The sequence below is a fragment of the Apodemus sylvaticus genome, chromosome X (assembly GCF_947179515.1).
Source record: "Apodemus sylvaticus chromosome X, mApoSyl1.1, whole genome shotgun sequence".
NCBI lineage: Eukaryota > Metazoa > Chordata > Mammalia > Rodentia > Muridae > Apodemus > Apodemus sylvaticus.
Genome location: NC_067495.1, coordinates 797,578 through 815,087, shown reverse-complemented (window position 1 = coordinate 815,087; position 17,510 = coordinate 797,578). Strand labels below are relative to the sequence as shown.

Genomic DNA, 17,510 nt, shown 5'->3' with positions numbered 1-17,510 from the left:
AAAACATGCTTCTAAAGGAAAGCAACTGGTCCAGATGTTTTGGGCAGATTCAGAATCAGTCATGATGGTGAAGTTATTCAGAGGTCACCAACTGATTTAGCCAGTAAGAAGCACAACTAGAAACTTGACAGGTGGACACCTCTGGCTGATGCTTCCCATCCATTCCCAGAGAGGACCCACCACCCATGCGCCCACTGCTCAACTGCATGTTCCTCTCCATTTTGGGCAGATATCCTGTGCTCACCATGTCTTGATTTCAGAGCTTCCTTGAGGCAGAGACTTGAAATACCATGATTGGTGGATACTTCTGTGATTCCCATGCACCTTGGAGAGACAAAATGGGTTAGGGATGAAAGACTGTGTAAGGGGGAATGGAGAGATGGGAGGAAGAAGACTTTAAATAAATAAATGATAAATGTGGAAAATGACCAAATAGTCCATTACACTGAATCACATGATTTCTCCAAGTTCACTGTGCTAACGTTGGCACTGTGAACTAAGCCTATGTAAGAAAAGGCCAGAAGTTATCCATCCTGTGAATTTAAATTTAAAAAATATTGTGATTGTGTTGTTGTTTTTGGTTTTGTTTTTCTTTTTTTCTTTTTTTTTTTTTTTGATTTTTGTTTTTTGAGAACTTAATTTTTATTCTCCACTTTTCCTTCAGGATCCTATAGACTTCAAATGTAGAATTTACCTGGGAAGGGAAAATTTACTTCTCCTCTTTTAAAAAAAAACACAAACAGCCAGACAGTGGTGGTGCTTGCCTTTAATCCCAAAACCCAGGAGGCAGATTTCGAAGGATCTCTGTGAGTGAGGACAGCCTGGTCTACAAAATGAGTTCCAGGACAGCCAGGGCTGCACAAAGAAACCCTGTTTTCAAAGTGAAGCTCCAATGTCAGAGGATCTGACAAAACACCAATGAACATAAAATAATAATAATAATAATAATAATAATAATAATAAATTTTAAAAGGCAACAAACAAACAAACCTGCAAACCAGCAAACCACCAAATAACTAGGCCTGTGGTGGTGCATGCCTTTAATTCTAGCACTTTCAAAGTATAGCAGGGGATCTCTGTGAGTTCGAGGTCAGCCTGGTCTACAAGGTCCTGCTGAGAGCTGCCCAGCCTGGTGGTAGTGTCAGGGTCACAGAGCAGGATTCTGGAGATAGCTTTAGAGTCTGGGGGTCTCAGGGCTTTCTAGCTCCCTAACTGTACTGAAATGCTGACACAACTTCTAAATCATCCTAAAACTTTCTCCTTCTTTCTGAGGGTGAAAGACTGCTGGCTTAGGTGATTGACACCTGTAGCCTAGCAGGGGAGGACTGAGCAATGTGTGCTTTGTTCTACCTCAGCAGGAAGTGTCTCAGCCTGCTAGTTTGGAAGTCACAGGAGGAAAAGTGACACTTAGAGAAGTTATTACAGAGTGTATTACTAAGTTGTAAAAAGTTTCCTATAAATGAACCAAAGTGCAGAAAGGGGAGAAAGTGCAGAAAGGGGAAAATTCTAGCCTAAGTGACAAAAGATTTAAAAAAATCTACCCCTAAGTGCGGTAGGGGAAAAAATTCTACTCTGTCTCTCATCTCTTTGTCCTTAGTACTTATATACATTTTTTTCAGAAGAAATGATCACGTTACATATTTCATCACAAGTTCACACAAAAAATCATATTATAAATTGAAATAGAAGTTTACAATAGAGAATAGTTACATGACTTTCCATTAGTATTATTATCTAGCTAAAAGGCTATCCGCTCTCTAGGCTCCACAGGATGAATGAGGCTTTAAAACCATAACTAAGCTATTAGTGAAGGTTTGTAGAGATAAACCCAGTCAATATTTTATCTTCTGTCCTAGCACCTATAATAAATCCTAGTTCCCATTTTATAACCTTTGGTTAATTGTTGTAGAATTAAGTATGAACTTAAAATTTTACAAAGCTACAATGAAAAAATTAAATGAGGGGGAAGTTGGGGCTGGAGAAATAATTCCACAGTTAAGACCATGTACTGCTCTTGTGGAGGATCTGAGTTTGGTTCCTCCAGCATCCACATGCATGTTCACAACCACCATCAACTGCAGTTCCAGGGGATCTGAGTCTTCTTCTGGCATCTACAGGCTACTGCTAACACGTAGATATGTGATCTCCCAGAAGCACACATATGTCACATGAAAATGAGGGTTGGAGGAGCAGTGAGAGTACAAAAAGTAAGATTCAAAAATTTAAGTATATAATACTTAAATATTCTTGGGGGAAAAACAAAGAATTAGAGAGAAGTTTGTTTATGAAGTATCTAATATTGCACTCTACCATGTTTGTGGTGTGTGTAAGGGCCAGTGGATCATAAGTAGAATCAATTGTAGCTTTTAGAAATGATGTGCTCTTAATCCCAAAAATTATTGTAAAATGTAGAGCAGGATTTATGGACATTTGCTCCATAAAGAGAATAGGTCTTGTAGTAGAGTGCACCAAATCTTACTTAAACCTTTTGTCTTATGATAAATATCTAAAACCAAAAAAAAAAAAGAAAAACAAACAAACAAAAAACAAAAAACAATACTCCTCTCAGGGCCACATCAGTATACATAATGAAAATGAATGTTGTACCAAGAAGAAGGTGCATTGCACAAAATTACTACATAAGAACAGTGGAGCAAAATCATACCAGCACCTTTACATTATACTTGAACATCTGGAAGAGAAACAAGGTAAGCAATCACTCCACAAACAAGGAGGTGACATTAAGAAATTATCAAATCGATGGCTAAAATCTATAGAGTAGGAAGAGAATCCCCAAAATAAATGAAACAAAGAGTTGGCTCTTTGAGCAAATCAACAAGATAGACAAACCATTATTAAATCTAACTAATAGATAAGAGAATAGCCAAAATATCCAATATATACAAAGAACTCAAGAAGTTGGACCCCAGGGAACCAAATAACCCTATTAAAAAATGGGGTTCAGATCTTAACAAAGAATTTTCACCTGAAGAAATTCTGATGGCCTAGAGGCACCAGCCTCTTTATCCACCAATGAGAATGATCTTGAGGCAGGATCCCAGGGGCTATGTGTAGATGTCTTAGAGGCCTGCACTTAGCATTACAATAGACAGTAACAGACAAAAACTCAACACTTAATTTTTTCCCCTCTGGCACTTTAAGCAGTTCAGTGTTCAGTGTCTTTGAATTAGTTTTTGAAGGGGTATAAACTTGGGGAGGAAACCTGTGGCCCTGCTTTTGCCATTTCTTTTGTTGCTATGTCAGAATTTGGTTTTTTGATTTGGTATTTACTGAAAGTTATCTTTTGTTTTTTTGTTTCTTTGTTTATTTGTTTTGGCGTTTTGAGACAGGGTATCTCTGTATAGCTCTGGCTGTCCTAGAACTCACTTTGTAAACGAGGCAAAGTTATCTTAAAGAAAATAAGTTACCATGTTTTAGCAAAATTAAAAACAAAACAAAAATGAAACCACACTTCCCATCTCTTCCTATTACTAGTAAGAACAAGATGGGGGAGGTGGTGTCCAGCACAGCGCATATGTCTCACAATGTATAAGCCTGAGCACATAAATTCAATCCCTGAGAGAAAAAAAGAATGACCTTCTGAAAGGTATAGGTGCCTTTCTGATAGCCAAAGGTCTGCCATGGCACCTGTGTGTGTGTATGTGTGTGCGTGTGCCTGCAAGTACACTGTACCCTGTCCCCATCAGATTTTTTTTTGTTTGTTTTTAAACCAGGGTCTAAAGAAATGGACTTGCAGGGAGTGGGGACCAGAAAAGGGGAAAGGGGAAATCATTTGCAATGTAAATAAAAAATATATCAATAAAAAAATGCTAAAAAAAGAGGAAAAAAAAAGATACAAGCAAGATCTAAAAAAAAAAAAAAAAAAAAAAAAAGAAATTGCGTCTAATAGGAACTGGTCCAGAAACAGAAAGCACGTTTCTATGAAGCAGACATAATTACACAAAATCATGAGTTTACTTTTATATTCTGAAATTTAACAAACCACTGTCAAAAGTGAGGTGCTTTATGAATCAGACAAAATAAAACCATAATATTCCAATATATTTCTTAAAAATGTGTGTGTGTGTGTGTTTGTGTGTGTGTGTGTGTGTGTGTATTAGATAGATAGTAATTTGATTAGTAGATAGGAAGGTTATACATATACTCTTCTATGAAGCTAAAAAATGCATGGAAAACAAGGAGAAATAAGGTAGATAAAAACATTTATATCTATGCATTAACTGAGAGGTAAATAACTTTGAAAGCATCACATGTGTTTTACCAAGTGAAAAAGAAAAAAACTTTTTGACTATACTAGTAACATGTTTAAATTTAATGATAAAAATTCACATGACTCAAACACTATACTTCACTAAAAGTACTTTGATAGTCTTATAATTCTTAAAAATACAGACAATTCAAATAAAATTCTTTTTTAAAAAGATTTATTTATTTATTATATGTAAGAACACTGTAGCTGCCTTCAGACACTCCAGAAGAGGGTGTCAGATCTCATTATGGATGGTTGTGAGCCACCATGTGGTTGTTGGGAATTGAAATCAGGACCTTCGGAAGAGCAGTCAGTGCTCTTAACTGCTGAGCCATGTCATCAGACCATCAAATAAAATACTAATAAACAAAATTAAAAATGTAAAAGCAAAGGTTTCCTATGAAGAGGAGGTGGTATTAATGGGGCATTTGAATATTGGTTCCTAGTTTGTGACACCAGGTGGGTAGGATTAGAAGGTATGGCCTTGCTGGAGGAAGTATGTCTCTTGGGTGGGCTTTGAGGTTTCAAAAGCTCCCTGTCATCATAATCTCAAAGTTAAGGTTTTCTCTCTCATCTATCTGCTGCTCCCCTTCTACTTTCTGGCTCCTCTTTATGGTTGGAGGTGGGTGCTTTCAGTTTTTCCTGCTAACATGCCTGTCTACTGACATGTTGTGATATATTCTTATCCTTCTAGATCCACAATCCCAAAACAAACCCTTCTTTTTATAAGTTGAATTGGTTGTGACAAGACAGTAGTTAATGTCATTATTTATAGTCAATCACAATAAATGGAAATTTAACTTCAAAATTACATTAAATAAATAAAATAAATTACATATATACAATGTTAGCTAAAAACTGACAACTCATTTTCCCAGACCAAAAGCAAAGAATTCAAATACAAAATAAATGGGAGGGCAACTCAATAATCAGGTAACAAAACCAAATACTGAAGGTTGGTTTTTTGTTTTGTTTTGTTTTCGAGACAGGGTTTCTCTGTGTAGCCATGAGTGTCCTGGAACTCACTCTGTAGACCAGGCTTGCCTGGAACTCAGAAATCTGCTTGCCTCTGCCTCCCAAATGCTGGGATTAAAGGTGTGCACCAGAACTTCCCGGCTACTGAAGGGTTTCTTTGCTCTCTTTTCAAGACACTAATCCAAAAACCTAAATGGCTACATATCCTCATATTTAACATTAAAATAGGAACGCATGCTTATAAAACGTGTAGTGTGCTAGAGTTTGTGTAATTTTAAGATAATTATTTTAATGATTAATACTGATGAAGCTGTGAAAGGAAGCTCATAAACCACTAAGTGACTGTAGACAAATCAGTTAACCTCACTGGACATGAATTATAAATGAACATGGTACACAGGAAGTTCTAATGCCTTCTCACCCAACGGTTAGGAAGGATTTTCAGAATTTAAAAGGACCATGTGTATCCAAGAATTACAGTATAGAGACTAAGACAGGAAATGCTTACCTGAAGGTTTAGATTAATTTTTACCAAATATGAAAAAAAAATACAGAAGAACATCTAAGACATCCTTCAATTACATACCTAATTGTTGTAAGACAGTTGTTTTTACTTGTGCAAAAAGGCTTTCTGTCTGCAAAAAGTTGCTCATAAGCTTCTTTTGCAGAATGATACTTCCTCTAAAGAGCAGATAAAGAAATTTAGAAAAATAAAACAAATATAAAAGTATTCCAATATTAAGAATTATATAACATTTATTATGCTTTGGAACATTAAAAAAACTAGCTAAAAGTAAGAAATCCTGATTATATTTCTGATAATTCTTTTTAACACCAGATAGATTCAATTAGGCATTTCCACTGTACATAATGCTAGTAATAACACCCACTGTAACAATGTATCATTAAAATATGACCCTTTAAGCATTTGCCAACACCCAATAGCTGAAATCATCTCAACTCATTTAATAATGTAAATTACCTCAATTTTACTCAATAATATTAATGACAACAGAGTACTCTCCATCCAAATGTATAATTTGTCTGCTTAGCAAGTTCCCCAGAAACTTCATAATATAGACCCCCACCAAAAAATCTATAATAAAAATCACAGGTTCAAAAGTAATTAAAATCCGGTTATAAACATAATCTTCCCATAATATAAAACATTGTGAAACAATTAACATCTATAAATTTAAATAATAATAATAAAGATTGCCATGATTATAGTATTCAATGCTTACAATATTTTCAAGATCCATAGCGAATTTCTAAATGCAAACATTTACTCATAGTACTGTCCAAAAAGTTTTAACATGCTGCAAAGCTGTTAGCACAAATGTAATAAGGTTTAAAACACCTTCAAAGCGAAAATGTAGAAACCTTGCAAACATTGCTTTTAAATTACATTTCATAGAACAATATGTTGCAGTGGCTTTTATTCTTATTACTACTACCATTTAACTGCCTGAATAAAATAAATCTAGAGACTGTAGGGAGAAATAAAAAACTGGCTATATGAGCCACAGGAAAATCTGGTACCCTATGATCTGACATCAACACATTCAATATTAAAGGTAATGTCTAATCAACCTATTGACTCATTCTATGTAACAAATGAAATTAATAAGCAGCATTGGAAACAACTAAGGAACTATATTATATAAATACATTATGAGGGAGCATTTTAGAGAACTGTGCACTGAGATTATATTAGTACTTCTTAGCCATACTTCTGTTCATGAACTCAACTAATCCATAAGACATTAATCTAATCTAGTCTACAAAAGTTAAAAGTCAAGTAGGATAAGGGCTAACATATTCAATCTAATTCCTTTCCTTCAACCAAATCGATATTGTTGAACATCTAACACATAACAGAAATGGTTTGGGCTACAAAGTAGCATGAAGACCAGAGACAGAAATAGAAAATATGGCTGGGCAGTGGTGGTGCACGCCTGTAATCCCAGCACTCTGGGAGGCAGGGGCAGGCGGATTTCTGAGTTTGAGGCAAGCGTGGTCTACAGAGTGAGTTCTAGGACAGCCAGGTCTATACAGAGAAACCCTGTCTCAAAAAACCAAATCCCCCAACACAATCAAACAAACAAACAAGGAATAGAAAATACGTCATGCTGTAAAAACAAGAAATATAAAACAGTGACATGCTTGGAAGTGTTTGCATCATAGAAAGAAACATGAAGTTGGCTTTTGCCTCATACCATGTACAAAACAATGATAACTGCATTAAAGGTTTAGTAATAAGAAATAAATACAAAGAAAAAATTGCAGGGGAATTCTTCCTTGAAACGGGAGTTCACTGAACATGGCAAATCAACACCAATCACAAGTGAGAATAGACAGTTGACAAAACAACTATAACCTTTGCCTGAGGATGCTAAGGTGGAAGGATAGTAAGCTGAAGGCAACCTAGACTACATTGTGAGATCCTTCTCAAAACAATCAAATTAAATAAAAGTTTGGAAAGAAAGCTGAGTGCCTATTGCTCTTGAAGAAGACTGTGGTTCTAGTCTCTGCACACATGCCAGGTGGTTTACAACTTCCCATCAATCCAAGGACACTTGCAAGCATGTGTACAAAAAGTCAGGCAGGCAGGCATGCAGGCAGAGAGACAGACAGAAACACTCACATACAAGGTGACTGATAAAAAAATAATTTAGAAACACCATATTATAATAAGCATCTACAAGAGAATAAAGTATTCATCACCACAAAAGAAATAGTAAATGCAACTACTAGAAATACCAAATCAAGTTTATAGGCAAGTTATAAGTGATTCTTCTCTGGATATATCAAGTTTCTTTTGTATCAACTCATGAAGCATCATTCTGACTAAACTTATGAGTATATAAGTATAATCTTATGAGTATATATGGATGTGACAATTCCCAAAATTGTATTAAATTCCCTGCACACAATTAATTTCATTGGTTCATGGTTATAAGTGATACTGTATATTTCTTTTTCACTTGGGTAAATTAAAACACTTACCTGGGTTTCATATCAGTGGGCAATGTGAAACTGAACTATAAAGAATGATACAAAACAAAAACAAGTCACTAACAGTACAGCAAGGTTTGGGGCAAATTAGGCAAGAATGAAATTACAGAATATAAGCATAGATTATATTACACAGATTTAAGTAATAGGAGAATAACTGTTAATTGTTTTAATAAAAACAGTACAACCATAATGAAGAACAAATATGATAATAAACCATATTAATCATTGTTGATTATCAAAAATGTGTTTTTATTAATATTATTAAGAGATATGGCAAATGAATATATACTTTATATAAAGTTTAAAATGACAGCATTAAGTAAATAAGGAAATGTTATAAAACTTTTACATTTCAAAACAGTACTTGAAGTCGAGTTAAAAATTTGAATGTGTATTAAAGCCAATATTTAACAGAAAACCTATTAAAGCAAAAGAGCTGTATCAGACTTATATTTTTATATGTTTATGTGTTATATTACACATAAAAAGCAATAAGAAGTTATAGGGAAAAGTGATCATGGTAGTAGCACAGAAATGGGTGGCTGATTTCTTTTTCTTTTAGTGCTTCAGAGTTAGATTTCATCATTCAAACCAAACAAGTCAAATCACTGGGAAGAAAAGTACTGAATAGTCCTAGGATACATAAATGTTGAAAATAAAAAGGGAATATTTTGGCTTTCATTTCTCCTCCTTCCTGATATTCTATAACCCATGCATGAAAGCAAACCAAGAATAAATATTGATATGTGTCTCTCTGTCTCTCTCTCCTTCCCTCTCCTTTCCTCTTTTAAACTTTTATTTTATGTTTTCTCTCTTTCAAGTTTATACATTGATTTCAAGTACTGTCAGACCCTCTCAAAATTACATAAATAGAGCTTGTGTACATTTGTTTTAAAAATATCCAATCTGTAGATTGTTTTTGTCAAGATTTTTCCATCTTCTGAGGTCTTCTTCGATTTCTTTCTTCAAAGACTTGAAGTTCCTGTCCTACAGATCTTTCACTTATTTGGTTATAGTGACACCAAGATACTTTATATTGTTTGTGGCTATTGTGAAGGGTGTCATTTCCCTAATTTCTTTCTCAGCCTGTTTATCCTTTGAGTATAGGAAGACTACTGATTTGCTTGAGTTAATTTTATAACTAGCCACCTTGCTGAAGTTGTCAATTGTAGGAGTTCTCTGGTGGAGTTTTTTGGTCACTTAAGTATACTATTATATCATCTGCAAATAGTGATAGTTTGACTTCTTCCTTTCCAATTTGTATCCCTTTGATCACCTTGTGTTGTCTAATTGCTGTAGCTAGAACTTCAAGTACTATATTGAATAAATATGTAGAAAGAGGGCAGTCTTGTCTAGTCCCTGATTTGAATGGGATTGCTTCAAGTTTCTCGCCATTTAGTTTGATATTGGTTACTGGTTTGCTGTATATTGCTTTTATTATGTTTAGGTATGGTCCTTGAATTCGTGTACTTTCCAGGACCTTTAACATGAAAGGATGCTGAATTTTGTCAAATGCTTTTTCAGCATCTAATGAAATGACCATGTGTTTTTGTTCTTTGAGTTTGTTTATGTAGAGGATTACATTGATGGATTTCCGTATATTGAAGAATCCCTGCATCCCTGTGATGAAGCCTACTTGATTGTGGTGAATGATTGTTTTGATGTGTTCTTGGATTCGGTTGGCAAGAATTTTATTGAGTATTTTTGCATCGATATTCATAAGGGAAGTTGGTCTAAGGTTCTCTTTTTTATTGGATGTTTGTGTGGTTTTTGTATCAGCGAAATTATGGCTTCATAGAACGAGTTGGGTAATGATCCTTCTGTTTCTATTTTGTGGAATAGTTTGAAGAGTATTGGCATTAGTTCTCCTTTGAATGTCTGATATAATTCTGCACTAAAGCCATCTGGTCCTGTGCTTTTTTTGTTGTTTGGGATACTGTCAATGACCATTTCAAATTCTTTAGGGGTTATAGGTCTGTTTAGATGGTCTATCTGATCCTGATTACATTTTGGTAGTTGGTAACTGTCTAGGAAATTGTCCATTTCCTCCAGATTTTCCAGTTTTGTTGAATATAGGCTTTAGTAGTAGGATATGATTTTTTTTTTGGATTTCCTCAGTTTCTGTTGTTATATCACCCTTTTCATTTCTGATTTTGTTAATCTGGGTACTGTCTCTGTGCCCTCTAGTTAGTCTGGCTAAAGGTTTATCTATCTTGTTGATATTATCAAAGAACCAGCTCCTACTTTTGTTGATTCTTTGTATAGTTCTTTTTGTTTCAACTTGGTTGATTTCAACTCTGAGTTTTATGATTTCCTGCTTCTACATCTCTTGAGTGTATTAGCTTCTTTTTGTTCCAAAGCTGTCAGGTGTTCTGTTAAACTGCTAGTTTATGATCTCTCCAGCTTCTTTTTGTAGGCACTCAGAGCTATGGTTTTTCATTTTAGTACGCTTTCATTGTGTCCTATAAATTTGGGTATGTTGTGCCTTCATTTTCATTAAATTCTAAAAAGTCTTTGATTTCTTTCCTTATTTCTTCCTTGACCAATGTATCATTGAGTAGAGAACTGTTCAGCTTCCATGTGTATGTGGGCTTCTTGTTGTTTTTGTTGCTATTGAAGACGACCATTATTCCACAGTGATCTGATAGGGGGTGTGGAATTAGTTTGATCATCTTATATCTGTTGAGGTCTGTTTTGTGTCCAATTATATTGTCAGTTTTGGAGAAGGTACCATGAGGTGCTGAGAAGAAGGTATATCCTTTTGATTTAGAATGAAATGTTCTATAGATATCTATTAAGTTCATATGGTCCAAAACTTCTGTTAGTTTCACTGTGACTCCATTTAGTTTGTGTTTCCCTGATCTGTCCATTGAAGAGAGTGAGGTGTTTAAGTCATGCACAATTATTGTGTAGGGTGTGATGTATGCTTTAAGCTTTAGTAAGGTTTCCTTACAAATTCAGGTGCCCTTGTACTTGGAGCATAGATGTTCAAAATTGAGAGTTCTTCCTGGTAGATTTTTCCTTTGATGAGTATAAAGTGGCCTTCTGTATCTTTTTTAATGACTTTTGGTTGAAAGTGTATTTTATCTGATATTAGAATGACTACTCCCGCTTGTTTCCAGGGACCATTTACTTGGAGAACTGTTTACCAGCCTTTTATTCTTAGGTAATGTTTATCTTTGACACAGAGATACATTTCCTGTATGCAGCAAAATGTTGGGTCTTGTTTATGAATCCAGTCTATTGGTCTTTTTATTGGGGAATTGAGTCCATTGATGTTAAGAGATATTAAGGAATGGTGATTGTTGCTTCTTGCTGTTTTTGATGTAATGTGTCGTTATCTTCTTTTGGGTTTGTTGAAAGGAGATTACTTTCTTGCTTTTTCTTGTGTGTAGTTTCACTCCCTTTGTTGGTGTTTTCCATTCATTATCTGTTCAAGGGCTCCATTTGTGGAAAGATACTACATAAATTTGTTTTCTTCATGAAATTCCTTGGTTTTTCCATTTATGGTAATTGAGAGATTTGCTGGATATAGCAATTTGGGTGTGCATTTGTGTTCCTTTAGGGTGTGCATGACGTCTGCCCAGGCTCTTCTGGCTTTCATAGTCTCTGGTGATAAATCCGGTGTAATTCTGATAGGTCTACCTTTATATGTTATTTGATCTTTTCTCCTTACTGCCTTTAATATTCTTTCTTTGTCTAGTATAATTGGTGTTTTAATTATTATATGACGAGATGATTTCCTTTTCTGGTCAAATCTATTTGGAATTCTGTAGGCCTCTTGTATGTTCATGGGCATTTCTTTCTTCAGGTTAGGGAAGTTGTCTTCAATAATTTTGTTGAAGACATTTAGTGGCCATTCCAGTTTGAAATCTTCACTCTCTTCTATGCCTACAATCCTTAGGCTTGTTCTTCTCATTTTGTCCTGGATTTCCTGGATATTTTGGGTCAGGAACTTTTTGCATTTTTCATTTACTTTGACTATTGTATCAATGCTTTCTATGGTATCTTCTGCATCTGAGATTCTCTCTTTCATCTCTTGTATTCTGTTGTTGATGCTTGGATCCATGACTCCTGACTTATTTACTAAGTTTTCTATGTCCTGCATTATCCCCCTTTGTGATTTTGTTTTTGTTTCTACCTTCTTCTTTAGATCCTGGTTGGCTTTGTTTAATTCATTCACCTGTTTTGTTGTATTTTCCCTTGGTTCTTCAAGGGCTTCTTGATGTTTACTTGTGTTCTCTTGTATTTCTTTAAGGGAGTTATTTATGTCCTCCTTTTGTTCTACATTGGCATGCTTGAGTCACTTGACCTAATTTTGGCACCCCAGAGAAAGAGAGTTGCTTTTTAATTGGTCTAAAATCTAAACAATATCATTCGTCTAAGTTCAAGAACATTGAACACAATACAAAACAATACCACATACACAACCTGACCCTGCCACCATCAGGCTTCTAAATTCAAGAACACAGACCAAGGAAAATCACACAATTTGTCCCTAGAGGGGCGCAGTTTCAGACACCAGGTGCCCCTACACACACTGCAGGAACCAGATAAACCAGATTTCAGCGAAACATGGCTCCTACCTTTATTGCCTTGCTCTTTACAGATGGAGAAGAGCCTTATTCAGCTCTGTCCAGGGTCTAAAGCTTCCTCCAGACACCCCCGCCGCCCCCACTGTCTTGACCCTAGTGCAGACTCTAGTTCTATTCTGTCGAACGTACTGCACTAGACAGGCTCTTCTAGCCTCAGAAGCTTGCAAGCAAAACTGAAATTTTCAGAATGGTTTATAGACTAAGACTTTGACAAATGGTGAGACAGACAGAACACAAACCATGGTACTTCTCTAGTGGTCAAACTGTAGACAAAGACACAGAAAACTGAAAAGTACTTGCCTCCACCAAGAAGGGCAGAACCAGATCAGAAAAGCAGACTGCCGGGCGTATAAGTTCTCCAATTCAGTAGAACTACTGTGTCCTCTCCAACACTCAGCTGGGAATCTTTCAGGCATCCCTGGAGTTCCCCAAAACTTCCTGGAATGTCTCCCAGATTTGCAGTCTGTGGTCTACTGAACATGTCTACTCATCAAGGTCTTCTGGTTCTCACGATCCGAAAGAACAGCTGCCCAACAAAAGTGCACATCTCCTCAGATTCAGATTCCCAAAACAGTACAGGTCAGACACTCAGGACAGCAAAGACACCGGCAGGCACACACATATTCCAGAGGGTATCCCCTTTACCTCCAAGTCAGTTCTCGTGTGTGAAGGATAGTCGCACTTTCCAACCAATGCACCAAGAAAATACCAAAGTGATTCTTTACCTCAAAGAAGACCAAACAGAATATTTAGAGTGGAGGAGGGTCAAAAAAGTCAAGAGACACTCACAGTTCATGGGCTATCCCATTACACTCTACTTGGAGAAGGATTGAAAGAAGGAGATCAGTGATGATGAGGCACAGAAAGACAAAGGTGAGATGGAGGAGAAAGATAAGGAGTATGAGAAGCCTGAGATTGAAGATGTGGGCTCTGATGAGGAAGATGACAGAAGCAAAGAAATAAAGAAAACAAAGAAGATCAAGGAAAAGTACATTGACCAGGAAATGCTGAATAAGAGGGAGCCTATCTGGACCAGAAATCCAGATGACATCACTCAAGAGGAATACAGTGAATTCTATAAGAGTCTCACCAAAAATTGGGAAGACCACTTGCCAGTCAAGCACTTCTCTATGGAAGGTCAGTTGGAATTCAGGGCATTGCTCTTCATTCTGAGGCGAGCTCCCTTTGACCTTTTTGAGTCCAAGAAGAACAACATCAAATTGTATATCTGTCATGTGTTCATCAGCTGTGATGAGCTGATACCCGAGTACCTCAACTTTATCCATGGTGTGGTTGACTCTGAAGACCTGACTCTGAACATCTCCCAAGAAATGTTTCAACAGAATAAGTTCCTGAATGTCATCCACCAAAATATGGTGAAGAAGGGCCTTGATCTGTTCTCTGAGTTGGCTAAAGATGAAGAGAATTATAAGAAGTTCTATGGGGTATGCTACAGGAATTTAAAGCTTGGAATTCATGAAGATTCCACTGTCACCACCCCCCTGAGCTCCTTTGCTATCACACCTCTCTGTCTGGAGATGATACAACTAATGAAGCTCATGAAGGAGATCTTGGACAAGAAGATTGAAAGAGTGGCAATCTCCAACAGTGTGTCTTCACCCTGCTGCATTGTGACTAGCACTTATGTCTGGACAGCCAACATGGAACACATCATAAAGGCCCAGGAACTATGAGACAACTCTACAATCAGTTACATGATGGCCGAAAAACACATAGAGAGCAACCCTGACCACTCCATTGTGGAGACCCTGTGGTAGAAAGATGAGGCAGAAAAAAAGGCCAAAGTTGTCAAGGACCTGGCTGTGCTACTGTTTGAAACTACTCTGTGTTCCTCTGGTTTCTCACTTGAGGATCCCCAAACCCACTCCAACTACATCTACTGCATGATTAAACTAGGCATGGGCATAAATGAAGATGAAGTCACTGTGGAAGAGCCTAGTGCTGCTGTTCCTGATGAGATCCTCCCACTGGAAGGTGATCAGGATGCCTCTCACACTGAAGTAGATTAAAGACTCTAGGAAGCCCTGGCCTCTGTATAGTATCCTTGTGGCTCCCCCAGCAGCCTTGACTGTCCAGACACACTTGGCTTTCTGCTCATGTCTATAAGGATCTCTTATATCCTGTTCTTGTGCCTTAAGGCAGGAAGATAACCTCCCACAGAATAGCGAGGAATACCCATGTTGTGTATTGTGGTGGGTTTTTTTTGTCTGTTTATTTTGTTTTGAAATTAAAAGTATGCAAAATAAAAAAGGCACAGTTTAAAAAAAAATGAAATGTCCCTTGTCCCAACTAGTTCAAGGCTCTTTCTCACTTTCTCTTCTAATAGATTCAGTCTATCTTGTTTTATGTTGAGGTCCTTAATCCACTTGGACTTCAGCTTTGTGCAAGGTGACAAATATGTATCTAGTTTCATTTTTTCTAATACCAACTGCCAATTAGACCAGCACCATTTTGGTGTATTCTTGGCTTTTTTGTGAAAGATCAAGTGTCTGTACGTTTGTGGCTATATATCTGGGTCCTCAATTCTACTCCATTGATCAATCTGGCTATCTATCAATACTATGGAGTTCTTATCACTATTACTCTGTATCATAGCTTGAGGTCAGAGATTGTGGTCCCCTCGCCAGACGATCTTTTATTGTTGCTAATTGTTTTGGTTACCCTAAGCTTTTTGTTTTTCTAAAAGAATTTGAGAATTTTTCTTTCCATGTCTTTGAAGAATTGTATTGGAATTTTGATGGCAATTGCACTGAATCTGCGGATTGCTTTTAGTAGGATGGGCATTTTTACTATGTTAATTCTACGAATCCATGAGCATGGGAGATTTCTGCATTTTCTAAGGTCTTCTTTGATTTCTTTAGTTAGAGACTTGTAGTTCATGTCATACAGATCTTTTACTTGTTTAGAGTCACACCAAGATATTTTATATTATTTGTGACTAAGGTGAGGGTGTCATTTCTCTAATTTCTTTCTCTGCCATTTATCATTTGTATAAAGGAAGGCTACTGATTTGAGTTAATTTTATATCCACCCACCTTGCTGAAGTTATTTATCAGTTATAGAAGCTATTCTGGTAGATTTTGGGGGATTACTTATGTATACTATCATATCATCTGTAAAAAGTGATAGTTTAACTTCTTCCTTGATAATTTATATGCCCTTGATCTCCTTTTGTTGTCTTATTGCTCTAGCTAGGACCTCAGGTTTTATATTGAAGATACCGAGAGAGTGGGCACCCTTGTCTTGCCACTGATTTTAAGTGGGACTGCTTCAAGTAACTCTGCACTTACTTTGATATTGGCTGTTGGTTTGTAGTATATTGCTTTTATTATGTTTAGGTATGGGCCTTGAATTCCTGATCTATCTTATACTTTTAACATTAAGGTGTTTATATTTTGTCAAATGCATTTTCAGCATCTCATTTGATGATCATGTGATTTTTTTTCTTGGAGTTTCTTTATGTAGGGGATTATATTATTAGAGTTTTGTATGTTGAACCAACTTTTCATCCCTGGGATGAAGCCTACTTGATTGAGATCAATGATGGTTTTGATGTGTTCTTGGATTCAGTTTTTGAAGAGTTTATTGAGTATTTTTGCATCAATATTCATAAGCAAATTGGTCTGAAGTTCTCTTTTTTGTTGAATCCTTGTATGCTTTAGGTATCAGAGTAAATTAGTTATGGCTTCATAGAATCAATTAGGTAGATTCTATTTTATAGAATAGTTTGTGGCTTGTTGGTATTAGCTCTTTTGTGAAGGTCTGCTAGAATTCTGTACTCAAGCCTTCTGACCCTGTGGGGTTTTTAAAAAGACCTATTTATTTATTTATTTATTTATTTATTTATTTATTTATTTATTTATTTATTTATTTATTTATTTTATGCATATGAGTACACCTCCATTGCTCTCTTCAATCACACCAGAATAGGGCACCAGACCTCATTAGGGATGGTTGTGAGCGACCATGTGTTTGCTGAGAATTGAACTCAGGATCTCTGGAAGAGCAGTCAGTGCTCTTAACCACTGAGCCATCTCTCCGAGCCCTGTTGGGAGGTTTTTAAGGACTTCTTCTTAGAAGGATTGCTAAGGGGATCTGGGCCTGTTTAGATAGTTTACCTGCTCTCGATTTAACTTTGATTTATGGTAGCTGTCTAGAAAATTATTCCTTTCATCTAGATCACCCAGTTTTGTTGAGTATAGGCTTTTGTAGTAGAATCTGATAATTTTTTTTAAATTTCTTCAGTTTCTGTTTTTCTGTCTCCCTTTCCTTTTTCTGATTTGTTAATTTGGATATTATCTCTGGACCCTTTAATTAGTTTGGATGGGAAGTTATCTATCTTGTCAATTCTCTCAAAGAAACAGTTTTTGGTTTTGTTGAATCTTTCTTTTTTATTTTATTTTTTATTGATATATTTTTATTTACATTTCAAATGATTTCCCCTTTCCTGGGTCCCGACTCCCCGCAAGTCTCATAAGCCCTCTTCCCTCCCCCTGTTCCTCCATCTAATGCTTCCCACTTCCCTGTTATAGAATTCACATATACTCTTGCACTTAGTCTTTCCAGAACCAGGTGCCACTCCTCCATTCTTTTTGGACATCATTTAATATGTGGATTATGTCTTGGGC

The 17,510-nt window shown here is 36.3% G+C and overlaps 1 pseudogene; it reads left to right on the top strand.

Annotated features, from left to right (window-relative positions):
* The first annotated feature begins 13,340 nt into the window (after nt 1-13,340).
* On the top strand, nt 13,341-14,891 carry LOC127675460 (heat shock protein HSP 90-beta-like; annotated as a pseudogene).
* The last annotated feature ends 2,619 nt before the right edge of the window (nt 14,892-17,510 follow it).